The sequence below is a fragment of the Parasteatoda tepidariorum genome, chromosome 8, assembly GCF_982258835.1.
Source record: "Parasteatoda tepidariorum strain Cologne lab strain chromosome 8, Ptep-v5.0, whole genome shotgun sequence".
NCBI lineage: Eukaryota > Metazoa > Arthropoda > Arachnida > Araneae > Theridiidae > Parasteatoda > Parasteatoda tepidariorum.
Genome location: NC_141762.1, coordinates 95,538,675 through 95,550,658, shown reverse-complemented (window position 1 = coordinate 95,550,658; position 11,984 = coordinate 95,538,675).

The window sequence follows — 11,984 nt, the reverse complement described above, 5'->3', positions numbered from 1 at the left end:
TTCGCCTGCTGAGCAGAATTTTGTGCCCCCTTGGAGAAGGAAAGCACCCCCACATGTGACGTCACGCAACCACTTCTTGTTTTCAGCAATTTTAAAGGGGTGAAAGGGTAGAAGCACCTGTCTTGACTTTCGGACCCCCACAGGTCTTTGACCTTGTACTTGTTGCAGGGAGCATTCTGATTCCCATTAAAAATCGAAATCGGTGTACTATCACTCATTTTTATGTTCATGGAGGCGGTGTTTCCGAGAAAGCAGTGCTGTTGGAGATGACAGGAGGAGGATTCTAGAAGGAATCTAGGAGGAAGATTCATGCAGTAACATGAAAAGGAAAAATGGTTTAAATGTAGATATATTATGAATGAAGTTAGTGAAATATGAATTATTATTACTCTACACAATTGAAAATCAATGCTTTTGGATCGCAATGTTAAAATCAGCAGGATGCATGCACTGATAATGTTAACTAGTTTAAGGGAAAGCAATTTTCTGCTCCCCTTCGCAATCACAGGAGGTCTGACCGATACAAATAAGACATTCCAACAAGATACAGAAATAAAATTATGCATAAAATAAATTACAAGAAATTATTTGAAACACCTGAACCACCAGGTTAGGTGACATTCAAAACACTGGATTATAACAATTGCTGCAGACTTTCTGTAATCAGTGATGTGTTTCACTCTGAAAACGTGAAAACGTAAAACGTCATTTCTCAGATTTACTTGAAAAAATTTGCTATAACCATTTTTAAAAAAAATCTTTTTTTTTTAAAACTTTTTAGTGTGGCATAAAATTTAGAAGTGATACGCATAGATTTGTTTTTCTCTAAAAATTCAAATATTCAAAAGGATTAAAAAAATGAATTAAAAAAACGTTTCAGTGAGGTACAATTCGATGCACACAAAGCGTTTATACTGTTTAAATCGATGCAAAAATGTCCGAAAAAATTATTCGATGTAATATAAAATTAAATAATAATTAGAAATAATAATTATAAATAATCAATAGTTTGAAAAATATCTATTTTAAGTAAGATTTTCTTGTTGTAAAAATACTCTGAAATATGGTAAAAAATATTTTGAATTAAAAATCTTGCTTCGAAAATAGGTAAAATTTACAAAAAGTAAATTAAAAGAATCCAAATTTCCAACCAGTTTTCAGCCCTAAGGCTTAAAAATCTTTTAACGTTATCTTTTTAAATAACAACTTTAATTGTAACGTTAATCTTTTTAAATTGCGGCTACCTTCCTTATTTATTTGTGTGTCGAGATGAGAATTTGTCCACAAAAAATGCATGTTCCTTGGGAGAAAATACGTTTCATTGTCTGATTTCATTGTTTAAATTACAGTTTGCTCTAATTTAATAGCATACTACCTGAATACTCGCTCTTTTCACGGATTGAAGTAAAGTAAGTTTTCAACAAATCAGTGTTAATAAATACTACGAAACGAAGAACAAAACTGAAAGACTTATATTGCCGCAATTAATAGAGATAAAAATAGTTCTCGTAATTTTTATTTAGTATAATTTGTTGCCCTTTCCGGTGGTTTTACGTTATTAGATTTAGAAAATGGTGGAAACGTTCAACATTAGAACTTTCTACGAAAATCCGTTCGAGTGGAATGAGCGAAAAACGTAATGAAATTTTCTGATTGATTAAGCGTTAGCAATGATTTTAAATTTAACTGTTGACGATTCAATTTTTTCAAATCTTTTGAAAATAACATTAATGATATTTGCTTGTTTGTAGCTCTATTTTATCAAGATAAAAGTTTATTACACGTACAGTCCGCAAAAAAAAAAAAAAAAAAAAAAAAAAAAACGAATCACCCTGAATAACTTTTGTTCTAATGATCAGATTTTCACGAACTAAGTGTCAATCTTAACGGTTCCTGGGGGTGACCTCAAATATGCTATTTAATTAGTGCTAACTATTAATTAAGTTACGAAATCCGACACAAAAACGTACTTTCTCTGAATAACATATATATATATATATTTTTACATATTTGGAATCTAGACACTTGAATTAGGGGGGGGGGGAAGACAAAATTTTAAAAAATTGGTTCGCAATAAAGGTTTATATATTTGGCGATAGTCCAGAAAACCGTCAAAAAAAGTCGCCTGCGCAAATGAATATTTTAAGATAACCCATTGACTAATTCAAAAGAGGAATGCTTAATTTTACTAGGCTGCTACGCAACCAAGCTCTGACTGTAAAAAAATTTAAATAATGTTCTGAGATTGCTCGGAGAGGTTTAATTAATTGTTAATAGAAAATATCTCGAAGTTTCTAGGCAATAGACAATTTTTAAGCTAATTTCTGTCCAAAAGGCAGAAATTTTTTTATTTTAATCTCCTTTGAAAAGAAAATTTGAATCGATTTATAAATTATCTATGATTTTCTAAGCTTTTAGAATTTAAATACATAAACTTTTTATTTGATATTATTTAGATTATGCTGTTTTTGCTATTTTTATTCTAGGATTTCATAGTAAAATCAAATTAACGTAACTTATTATAGCTATATACAAAATTTTAGGGATAATAATTTTTACAGCTTTAATCGAGTCTTCTAGGCAAGAAAGTTTAAAGGAAAAAAAAGTGCTTGAAAAATAAAATGTAGATTGTATAGTAATTCTAATGCACATTCACAAAGTTTTCTATAATTTGCGATATTTCTTTTTTCTATAACTCAAGGAATTGCTGAATGTTTTTTTGGCATTTTAAAAACATTGAAATATGTTATGTTTAAGACTAAGAAATGCCGACCGGCCTGTGTAGGGGGCAGGGAACTGTCTTTTCATCAGAAAGGTTCAGGGTTCGAATCCCGGGCAAGGCATGAATGTTTTTTCCTTCTCTGTACTATCTGTCCTTACTGTGGGATAAAAATTTCAAACCAAATTGTCCTTTCTTTCCTTCAAATTTACGAAAATTTGTTTTTAAAGTAATTTCTTTTATATTATTTTGCGAAGGGACGTTATCGTTATTCGATACATCGATATCGTTCGGTATCGATGTTGCGTTATTCGAGCGTTATTTCTAACGTTTAACTTCTTTCGAAATATGCCCTCAAGATTTTTTTCGACCATCCAAGAAGCCTGTAGAAGTATTTCTCCTTTGCATTACCCATCACAAGGAGAAAGTAACATTACCTGCTATTTGTGCATTTCGTAATCTGGTAGGTAGAGGGAAAAAATATCCAACTTACGAAATATTGCTATACTTTATGAACTTCTGATACACAAATATGTCACAAAAAATTACATTTAAATGTTTAAACTAAATTACTTACAGTCCCTGCTAAAATTATTAGACGCACTTTAAGATTCTATATAAAATCTTAATTATCAGGTGATACTACACAGCATTATTGTTTTAATGCGGCTGAAACCGGTTTGCACTTGTTTACGTTTGTGTATCAATTGGTTAAATGAGACGATATATAATATAAATTTGACGATAGGATAAATTAGGCGATGTATTATATAAATATGTATATTTATTATAACAAACATTATGTTTGTATATTATAATAATTAAATCAAATTATTAGACGCATTATAGTATTTTAATAATGACATGATTTGCACGAGTTTATAGGCAATATTTTTATATTTAAACATACATGTAATGGGTTTTAATAATGGAGATTTTTTATATACTTCCTATTTGTATTTATTTTTAACGTATTACATTACAAGGTCAACCAATTGATACAGGAGCGTGAACAAATTCAAGCCGGTTTCATCGGAGTAAAAAAAATACTGCAATGTAGTATCACCTGATAATTATAATTTTACTAGGGGGCTCCGCCCCCTGCTCGCTACCGCTCGCCAACTCCCGAGAATTGCTACACAATTCTTTTTTGTTTGCTTCGCAAGCAAATTTTAATACATTTATATAAGGATATAAATGCGCGGCAGAGCATAAGGGATTTTATTTAACAATGTACTAATCAACTTAATAATAAGTAAAATAAAATTTTTTTAGTAAATTGCAAGGAATTCTATCATAATAATGAGATTCGAATATTCTTCCATGCTCTACTACAAAGGATAGTGCCCTGCAATGAGAGCATTCTGCAGACATAGATCCAATCAAAAGAGGTGGACAGTCATCACTGTACGATTCTCCCAAATACTGATTTTCATCTATTTCTCGAAGACGATTAGCTGCCCTACTTCGATTTTCTCTTTGGCGGGCATTAGTAAGCTCTCGATTATTTTGTCGATTTATTCTTCGACGCTCTTGTTCATTTTGACGAAACGTGGGATCCAATCTCCGCTGTCTGCGATATTCTCGATCGCGATCTGTCCTGTCAGACATTATACTGAAATTCCAAATGATTGAAATGAGTTGAATAAATAAATGTGATTTAAAATTTAACCATTTTAAGGTAAGCAAGCCTCAGTAAGCTTTATAATAGCAAACAACAAAAATGTAAACATTAAAAGATATCAATCACTGGATAAGCATAAGAATGATAAGATAAGATGAGATGTAATCAGCAAAAACCCACTCAAAGTAAATCAACAAAAAGCTTTGACGCGAATGCGTTCTCTTTTCTGATTGGCTTAAAACTGCATCCTCGCTTGGATTGGCTACTTCTTTCATACTGTCACGTGATACCTTAGATTTCATTGGCTGGTGCGACACCATCATTGGATTTTTATATATCTAGACATAAAATCTTATAGTGCGTCTAATAATCTGGCCAGGAACATCATTTAAGATGTAGTAGTTTTCACGATTTAATTTCATTTGCAGTTTTATGCCTCTACCTCACCATATTAGATTTTTGGATTAATTTTTGATTTGCCTTTTTTTAATATATTTCTTTTCTTTTGTACTTTACAAACTTTTGATGTAGTATTATTCAGCGGCATAATATCTCTGAAGAAAATAAAAGAAAAAAAAGGTGAAAGCTAAGGGGTTGCTTTATTGAATATGAAAAATAGTGTTTGGTCATTTTCAGAACTTGTTTAGATATTTCCTAGATTAAAACTTTAAAGCAATAAAAATCATCTCTTTGTTATTTTGAATCATTCATTTAAACTACACGTTTGCTAATTTTTAAGATTTTTTAAAAATTTTTCGAACATTCTTATTACGTAAAAATAGAGATATATATCAAAATTAAAAACAGACAAATTTAACCACGTTTCAAAAACTCTTGATTGCAGAGGTTTAATTTTATCAGAAAAAGTTAAAAGAGAATCTAAATTACGCTTCACATCACAAATTGCGATAAAGTGACGATCTTGTATTTTACATGTATTGATAGATACTGTCGAATAATGAAAATATTTACCATCAGTTTATTTGTGAAAAATAAATAAGAGTTGTAAAAACGTGTTTAGAATTTTCCGTCCCCGTTGATTGTTTGAGAATTGATAACTTTAGTTAACAAATCGGTGTTCCCGCACCGCCAAGCTGACAAGGATTGAAATAGATGAAACTATAGTCCATACCACCTTAAGTTGGCACTGCAGGGAAGGGTAGGAAATGTAATATTCCACCTTTGAAAGTACTTCTTCGCTATTTTGGAATTAATTGCAGTTTGAATGCGCTTACAAATATAAATAAATGTTGTATAATAAGAAAAGTTTATCTAGAAACATGCATTAGAAGTTTTTCATGCTTAAATGTATTTAACTTACATTTACTTTATAATAAAACGAATGTACAAAGAAGAAGGAGGTGTTTTAGTTTGGCGCTGGATTAGTTTTCAAGGCCAAGAAATTGGCGCTTTGGCTATGTTTATACACTGGCCAGCCAGCTCTTTCCATTCTCCTTTCCTTTGCTTAAGTGTCCTATCTCTTGTGCAGTTCTTATTTCGCTTTCTTTTTGTATTTGATTACTTAATTTTCTAAATATTAACTTCATATATACAATATTTAATTGAAATTTTTTTTCCTTCAGAATATATGAAGAAAAAAAAACCACCCAAATAGACAGGTGAATATTATTAAACTGATGACAGTTGAGTATACTTGCTGTGTTGCTAATTCAATATGTGATTTTATTATTATTTTTTTACGACAAAAGTGAAAAATGTTTTCGCTTTATTCTATCTCTGTAAAGATTCAAATTTTGTGTCTTTTGCGCCATATGTAGCTCTAAAGTACAATTCGCTTTTCATAGGAACTTTAAAAATGTGATGGCGGAAATTTAAGATTTTTAGTTTGTTTAATTAAATATTATCTGAAATACAAATTCCATAATATAGATGTGCAAATCCGTTAGTTATAAACTAATAAAATGTATAGGAATTGAAATAATTTCAAAAAAGGTACAACATTTGAATCATTAATTTCTTTTATACATTGAAAGGTTAATTTAAACCAATCAATATTTTAATTATTATTTTTAAAATACGGAGCCAAAAAAGCTGAGAAATTCTTTTTCTTACGTAGAAAATGTTAAGATATTTCAGTATCTGACAAAATATTTCGAGACTAACTAATTCTACTATACTTAAATAAATAATTATACGGATTTTTCTCTTAAGTTTCCTTTCACCCGAAAAGTTCCTGAAAAGTAGAGGAAGATTCTGATATTTTAAAATATGTATTTTCTTTTGAAGAAATGCGTCCAACCACCCAAGTAGAATTTCTTCTGATGCGAAATTGTGGATTGAATTCAATTCAGGGCGACTCCACAAAGAGTTTGCAGAAGGAACTGTCAACTGTTAAAATATTAAATGAATAACATGATAACCACCAGGATAGATGGTTAACATGTTATTCAAAGAGTTCCTGCTGAGTCTAAGAGAGTGGAATATGGCAGCTGAAAACATCGGGGGGGGGGGGGCGTTCAAGTAGTACGCCCCCCATATGGATAATACTAAAAATCCAAATTTATACCATTTTTGAGAATTATTTTTTTTCGGTAAGTTCTTTTGTCTCTTAGAAGCAAATATATTTCAGAAAAAAAAATTTTAGTAAAAAAAAGAAACTTTTCTGAAAAAAAAAAATTTTTAATTTTTTATTTATAAAAAAAAAGAACAGTAAATATTAAAAAAACTTAGGTATGATATTTTCCATGATCAATGATTTCGTGCCTATGTTGACTTTTTCTTCTCACACAAAACACCAATGAAGGATAAATTAATGTACATTAATTTACAAAAAAATAAGCAAATAAAAATAAACATTTAAAACAACGTATTTATGCGCATCTATGCGTTTCTTTTTTTATTTAGATTTCAGCAAAAAAGAATCTTTTGAAATATATTTTTTTTTTTTTAAAATTAGTTTCGTTTAATTAGAAAATCATAATAAGAAAAAAAAAGAGCAGTAAATATTATAAAACATAAGTATGATCTTTTACATGATCAATAATTTCCAGCCTATGCTTTCCTTCTCCATCAAAGCACCAATGTGGGATAAAGTAATATACATTAATCTACAAAAAATGAGAATATAAAAACAAATATTTAAGACAAAGTATTTATGCGCATCTATGCATTTCCTTTTTTTACTTAGATTTCAGCGAAAAAGAATCTTTTTAAATATTTTTTTTTCTGTTGTTTGAAATTAGTTTCGTTTAGTCTAAAAATCATAATAAGAAAATCTGCTTTTTAAGTACTAATTAAGAAATCAGTTTACAACTAGTATCTTCAAAATTTTCGTACGATTCTTGGTTTAAAAAAAAATCGTCGTTTTGCTTTCTTAAACGCCAATACTGGCCACTTTCTCTCCCTTTTTTGCAACCTCATCCCCAAACTGACCTAAAGAGTAACCCAGTTTCCATGACAACGGCTGTAATCCGGTCTACCTACCTTTCTCTCCAGTGCCAACTTAAGGCCGTTCGCTCGCTCGATCGGGAGAAAAGCAACCCCCATGTTATTCTATGGACAGTTCAGTACTGCATAAAATCGTCAATTTTCAAGATAATAACGTTCTGTTTTTTGGAAACGAAAGAAAATAAAAATATCTTTATTATGCTGTCTGGAATTAAATTTAAAAAAATTTTTACTATTTTTTAAATTCGAAAAACTCATTCCAACTTCCAACAGTTTTTATCCATAGTAGTTTTTCTCTCATCTAGTTTTTAAAAAGGGAAAATTAAGGTTAAATTCTTATCTTTCATTTAAAAAAAAAAGAATAGAATTATTTTTAAATTTGACCGAGAAAAATGGTACAAAGACATCACGAAATTGGAACTTTAAATCTAAGCTAACTGAGTTATTGTGCTGCCACCTACAATGAAGGCGTTGATTTACCTAATTATGCGAAGTGAAAAAAAAGCAACCCCCTTAGTCGGCTGGTCACTGATTGGTTTAAGGAATGGCGGTTCATTCGAAAAAAGTAGCCAAATTTTAGCCTCTCCTTACTGGTAGAATAAGTGATTTTCTTTACTTGTAGAAATTTCTTAATGTTTTGCGAATTTTATTTTGGAAAACGCTTTACGTCTTTGATCTTTCCTTCGATTCTTAAAGTTCCGGAATAAAAGATAAGAATTAATATTATGGGTATGCATTGAAATCTGGTATTATACAAATGGAAAGACACTATACTTTATTATTATTATTTAGTCAGCAGTTAGTAACCCCTCACCGAGCCTCGATAGCGAACTAGGCAGCGCGTCCGTCTCATAATCCCCTGAATGAATGATTCTGTATTTCTTTCATTAAAATATAGAAATCAACAAATCGGAAAATTTGCAAAAGTTTTTAATAAATTATTTTTGAGTTATCGGTTAAAAAATTTCACAAATTTAAAAACATTAACTGTGAAATTTTCTGATTTACTCTCAATAAATTTTATTTGAATTGAGTTTACAAAATATGCATTTACCCATACATTAAAAACAGGAATTCAGGGGAAAAGTTATATGAAGCTTTATTTGGAATAAATTGATTCTGCGATTTTTGCAACTTTCAGGTTATTAGCAAAATACAATTTTTTTTTATTTCTAGGAATAGTAAACATTATTTTCTTCTGAAAAGTAAAAATATGTACTGTTATTAATTTTTTTATTAATCGCAATTCTTATAGCAAACTCACAAAAAGATTCAGAAAAAATATAAATTTTCTAATGGGAAATTGTGCTGATTATTTAATGGAATAATCTAATTTCGATGGAAAGAGAAATTACATTATTTAATAATTCTAAATTGAACTTTTGAAACTAGATACATGAATTTATATTCAGAAAATAACACATGATTTACCCCTTCAATAAATAATAAATTTTCTTATAAATAATAAATAATACATTTGTTACCGGGGTAAAGTATAAAACACCGGCATTCCATAACATTGCATAGAATGCCAGTTGTTTTTTTTTTTTTTTTTGCCAAGCACGAAATATGAGAATTATTACATACTTTCCCTAGACACTATATGTAATAGCTACACATTCTATAGAATGACAAATGATATTTAGGCAAAGTAAGAAAAAAGATCCTGATAAGGCTATTCTGTAAATCACGCGCATTCCTCAATAATTTAAATGTTATTCGTAAAAAATAATGAGAGTGCCATTAAATAAATGTATTCAAGATGCGTAGAGAAATTGAAAGTTGGATAAAACAAAATTTATGCCTTGAAGAATCCATGCCATATGAAGGGAAACAAAATTTTCATATACAAATGAAGAAATTAAAATTAATCTACTTGCTCTGATATGGTAAGTTCAAAGACGTTTGAATTACATTTCATTACATTCGAAACGAATCATAGACATATTTTATACTTTGCAGGTTTTTCATTACATTGAATGCTTAGAAAATGTGAGAAATAAGAGTCCTTTCAGGCACTGGCTAGTTTAGGTATAACAACGCCTTGACATTCCACAGAATGTTGACTTACAAACTTTGCCGGTAACATACGTATCAAAATGGAAGAGCCGTGGTTGTTTAGGGGATAGAGTGCTCTCCTCCAAATGAGGTGATTCGATTTCGAATCCAAGTGATAGTTGGTCATACGAAATCCGCCCACGGCTCACACCGAGCGCAATGCTAATAAAAAATCAGACGGATCATGGATCCGTTAGGACTATCCGTGGTAGGTTTTCGTGGTTTTCATGTCCACCTAACGCAAAGACGGGTTAGTTCTTTCTAAACGTTCTCCACGAAGGCAAATTTTCTCCCAATACTTGATTGAAGAGTTACTTTGTCTTCTGGATTGTGTTCAAAAATACAAGGCTACGGAGTTGGTAGTCATAAACTGGAAATTGGGTTGGCTGTTCAACGACAATTACTAAAAAAAAAAAGAAGAAGTAAAAGAAGGGAGAAAAAAAATGGAAATATTGGAAACCGGTAAGAAAATCATTTCTTATTTTTAATCCATAAATATCAATATATTTTCGGACAGTTATAATAAAGATACGGGACAGTTTTTTTATCCGAAAAAAATAAATGTTGATGAATATTTTGTAATCACAAATAGTGAAATCTTATTTTATTCCTTACGATCTTAATTTTTTTCCTGACAGTTGCCAATTTTTTTAAAGAAAATAATAAAATATAGTAAATCATTATTGATAAGATTTCGGAAATAAATAATTTATACTAATACAATTTCCAGCTGTATACAATCTTTATGTCCCCTCCCCATGTATTCGCATCTCGCCTCCCTCGCGCGTTTACTTTATATTTTCGAAACAGCGTAAACAGTATAAGAAACGAAAACTGAAAAGAAAACAAAGAAAAGAAAAAGGAAATAAGTTAAATAATGAATATAAGAAAAACAAGAAACTGTATTCATCTCTTCCTGTTACTATGGGGTATATGCATAAAACCGGTTTTTTTCTGGCTATTCAAATGTGTAGTTGTACTAGGGAGAAGACGATCTTTCAACTAAAATGAGATGGTGAACTACTATGAACTAAGATGCCTCGCTTGCTTAGCTTTTATGTATAATAGAACTAAAATAAGACTTTCTGATACATAATAAAACAACTTTTCAAAATATTAAAAAAATCAGATTGTTTTATAATAGAAGTTTAATTATTATTAGTATGTATACGATTGTTATTTCATATGATAATCAACGTTATTGACATGATTCACAAGCTTTTCGCTTAATGTTTTCGAATAAGGTATTCAAAAACATTATTCTTGGTTCCTAATTTTTTACCGGTCCCTCAAATCTCTAAAAGCTTTAAACTTTATTAATATATATGAGAAAACGCATGACTTCAACACTTCAAAAGTTCTAAATAATTTTCTAAGTATTCCTTGAAAAATATGAAAAAATGCATTAGTAGTGGATTGTTTCGATTATTTTGACCGATTATTGTATATATATATATATATATATATATATATATTCGTATAATGTATTTGTTTTATCGGAATCTTCCATAAAAAATGGAACCATATCTATCAGCAACTGAAATGTCGATAAACTAATACCCCTGCTTCGTTTTCTAATAACCATTTAATTTCTAGCAAATCGTTTTTTTCATACAATAACTTTAAACTACCAAGGATTGCCAAATATTTTGATAACATATTCATATTTATAAGTATTGTGAGTACATTTCTTACAATAAAGATTTTAAATTTGAAGAAATTTTTAATGAGCATGCCGAAAATATTTGTATGCCATTTACTACGCTCAACGATTTGTTTTCAATTTATACAACAGACATTCAATACTTTTACAAGTAGTGAAGAATCGACTAATATTAAGTTAATCATGATAGATTAAATTAGATTGTAAATACGTATTTTAATCAGAAATTATACAGCAAATTTTTTATAAAATCAATGTTAGACTTATTTTAATTAGTTATAACTTTTAAAGTATCTTATCATTTCGAAGCTGATTAATCTAAAACAATAAACCAGAATTCAATGGAACTCCTGGATCCAGCATTGAAACAAACTAACCTTCGTAGCTTCTTTAAACTAATAACCGGCATTCACATTACATGGCGAAGAAAACCACAAAAATCTCCCACATTTCGCTCAACTGAAAATGGAATTCTAACCCTGATGGAATTCTAACTTCGTATCAACCAGTCA